This window comes from Elaeis guineensis, chromosome 16 (genome assembly GCF_000442705.2).
Source record: "Elaeis guineensis isolate ETL-2024a chromosome 16, EG11, whole genome shotgun sequence".
NCBI lineage: Eukaryota > Viridiplantae > Streptophyta > Magnoliopsida > Arecales > Arecaceae > Elaeis > Elaeis guineensis.
In genome coordinates this window covers 21,735,438-21,739,399 of record NC_026008.2, presented here as the reverse complement: position 1 = coordinate 21,739,399, position 3,962 = coordinate 21,735,438, and the positions used below count along the sequence as shown (strand labels likewise).

Sequence of the window (3,962 nt, the reverse complement as noted above, 5' to 3'; positions counted from 1 at the left end):
GTATTAAATTGAACTTAGGAGGTAGTATTTTGTATTTAATATCAACTTTCATACATTGGGCCTTGTTAGGTAATGATCTAATTTCTAATATATAGGTATTCTTCTACTTCGCAATGGTGCATTACTCTTAGACATAATTTTTCAAACTTGCACCTCTTATATTACAAATGAAGGCTACAGTATGTACATAAGGAATGCTTGACACCTCCCACACATGATAAGAGAAACTTCATTCATTTAGAATTACTTCATATTTTTCGTTAGTCTCAATTACTTCTACTTTATTGTAATCGCTGGTTTTATAAATAGTATAATCACCTAATTTAAGGTTGATGTCTCTTATATACTTCATTACTATAGGAACTAAATTCTTCTTTCAAGGGGCATCCATTCTCCTTCTAGATTTTATCTTCACCATAATTTTTTGGCTCGCATCATCTAATAAATCAAGAACTGGTCTATGTCTTGTCTCAGAAATTTAGGTATTGAATGTCTCTGAAAAGTTGTTTATTATGTAGGGTACCTAGCTATGATGTCAAACTAAGATCTACTCCATAAACCAAAGTCTTTAGCATTAAGATACTTGAATGCCTCCAAGCTAGCTTTCTTAATTTGATCTATGAAATTATCATACTGAACTTTTATGAATACCTTTGTAGCTTCCTATACCTTGATTTTAAACCAATCTCCTAGGAACCTTGTTTGGAAGTTTTTGTACAAATGTCTTATGCATTTTCTATATTCTAATTGAGGATATATATATATATATATATATATATATATATATATATATATATATATATATATATATATATATATATATATATATATATATATATATATATTGTACTTCTTCTAGGCCCTTTTGTCGATATGATACGACTACTAAACTTTCTAGAGTTCCAATTGCTTCTTTAAGGACCTCTAAAAATCAATTAAGTCCAACTACCACTATTTTTAGATTCTACTATACCAAAAGCAGCTAAAAACAAACAACTATTTTCATCAAATGTTAAAGCAGCCATCATCACACCTCTGAGCTTCTCCTTTAAATGGTAGCCATCTAAAACTATAGAAGGCCTATAAATAGCTAAGAAGTTTGTATTGCAATCTCCTACAAAAACAAAAGAGGGATAAGCAATGCTTGTCACCAACTATATCTACTTGCAACTTTACAACACTACTTAGGTTTCTTCTGGAAGCTTCTCCTTGAAATCTTCCAATGAATCATGGATATGGCAAGCTCCTTTCCTCGCCAAATGCTCAGATATAGAAGTTCAAGATGATAGAATCGCAACAATCTCCTTAATTTAATCGGTGATAGGTCATCCTCTTTCCTTCGCCAACCAATCACTCTATTATGTATCCAAAACTATGTGGCCATCGTGTTGCCAAACTATTCATAAATGAGCTTGTATGAGATTTCTGTAATTTTTTTGACTTACACAGACAAACACAACAACATATTTATACATCCAACATTATTTATACACACTATATTGAAAAGAAATGATATTTCTATTATAATACCTAAAGTATGTGATTAATAGCGAAGTATTGAGCCTCCAATTTCAAGCTTAACTTTTGTAATTCAATGTCAGTCTACCTTGCTCACTTTTAAGAACCTTTACAAAAATTTATTTAATATAGTATACTAACTCAATGCCACCTTGAAATATTCTCGACCTACGTATTTTTCTCCTACAAATATATTAAAAGGAATAGTAGAAGTATTCTAAATATATATTGGAAGCATCAGAAGTGCAGACTTGCAAAATAACATGAAGCATAGACTTGGATACTAGAGAATACAAGCCAAAGCTCTATAGCTTGCTAAGCTCCAAAATGGTGAATAGCTATCTAAAGGCAAAAGAGTTCAAAAAAAGAAATTGGGGAATAAACCTCAACATATATTTTTTAAAATGATATTTGATCGGTGTTGGGTATAAAATACCCACAGCCGAAATCGATGGCAGAACGGCTCCGCCCGGACTCCTACGGGAGCCGGGCTCCTCCATCGACAGCAGAACGGCTCCGCCCGGACTCCTACAGGAGCCGGGCTCCGCCATCGACGGCAGAACGGCTCCGCCCGAACTCCTACGGGAGCCGGGCTCCGCCATCGACGGCAGAACGGCTCCGCCTGGACTCCTACGGGAGCCGGGCTCCGCCATCGACGGCAGAACGGCTCCGCCTGGACTCCTACGGGAGCCGGGCTCCGCCATCGACGGCAGAACGGCTCCGCCCGGACTCCTACAGGAGCCGGGCTCCACCATCGACGGCAGAACGGCTCCGCCCGGACTCCTACGGGAGCCGGGCTCCTCCATCGATAGCAGAGCGGCTCCGCCCGGACTCCTACGGGAGCCGGGCTCCGCCATCGACAGCAGAACGGCTCCGCCCGGACTCCTACGGGAGCCGGGCTCCGCCATCGACAGCAGAACGGCTCCGCTCAGACTCCTACGGGAGCCGTGCTCCGCCATCAGCAGCAGGGCGGCTCCGTCCGGACTCTTACGGGAGCCAAGCTCCGACCTCAGTATCAACTACTGGAGCCGGACTCCACCCACGACCTCAACCGAAGGGGGGACTCCTCCCGAACCCCTGCAAAAGCCGAACTCCGACCACTGTCGAGCCTCGATCAACAGATTCGCATCCCTTGGCAGATAACAATAACAGCCATGATCCTGTTCCGCTTCCTGTAGCGGATCCCGCGTGGCTCCACCCCCCCTGCGGCGGACCCACTACTCTCTGACAGACTGTACCAACGGCCACGATTCTGCTCCGCTCCCTGCGGCAGGTGCTGCATGATCCCACTACTCGCTGACAACTAGCGGCGACGGACACCGCCCCACTACCTGCAACAGGTCCTACATGGCAGGCTATGGCGATAGCCACGGGTCTACCCCACTATCTTTCGCAATCAATTCCTCTGACCATGGGCGGCCCACTACCAGGCAGTTACAAACGTCGCCATCAATCCCTTGCCTCCTCCGCCTATAAAAAGGAGACCCAGATATGTTATCCTTTAAGCTTATTCTTTCTTATCTCAAAACTCTGCTAAATTCTTCGTTCGAGCACTCCATTCTTGTTGAAGCAGAAAACTGACTTGAGCGTCGGAGGGTCTTGCCGGAGCAACCCCACCTCCGATTTAGACTTTCCTTGCAGGTCCCGACGGCGACCGCGGCTTCCCCGACTCCAGCTTCTCCGGCGCAAGCGAATTTTTGCACCAACAGGATTGGCGCTAGAGGAAGGGCCCTGTGTCTTCGCAGCACCATCAAGGGTTGACCGCCATCAAGGGTTGACCGCTCACAAATTCCCGCAAAGCGATGCTTGGGATCGCATTTTAACGGGGGTTCCGAAAAGACTTTTCAAGTCACCTTCACCGAAAAATGGACTCTGACGTGCGCGCATTAAATGGGGGCGGCCGTGCGCAAGGTTTGAAGGGGCAATTCTGGCTGCGCACATCTCTCTCTGTGTACTTCCTTCGCTTGAAATTCAAACTCGGAAGTAGGGGGACTGGTGTTGGGTATAAAATACCCGCAGCCGAAATCGACAGCAGAACGGCTCCGCCCGGACTCCTACGGGAGTCGGGCTCCTCCATCGACAGCAGAACGGCTCCGCCCGGACTCCTACGGGAGCCGGGCTCCACCATCGACGGCAGAACGGCTCCACCCGGACTCCTACGGGAGCCGGGCTCCGCCATCGACGGCAGAACGGCTCCGCCCGGACTCCTACGGGAGCCGGGCTCCGCCATCGACGGCAGAACGGCTCCGCCCGGACTCCTACGGGAGCCGGGCTCCGCCATCGACGGCAGAACGGCTCCGCCCGGACTCCTACGGGAGCCGGGCTCTTCCATCGACAGCAGAGCGGCTCCGCCCGGACTCCTACGGGAGCCGGGCTCCTCCATCGACAGCAGAACGGCTCCGCCCGGACTCCTACGGGAGCCGGGCTCCGCCATCGACAGCAGA

At 47.0% G+C, this 3,962-nt stretch overlaps 1 pseudogene; it reads right to left on the bottom strand.

Annotated features, from left to right (window-relative positions):
• Positions 1-229: 229 nt before the first annotated feature.
• The window catches only part of LOC140854248 (uncharacterized), a 15,160-nt pseudogene continuing 11,427 nt past the window's right edge, over positions 230-3,962 (bottom strand).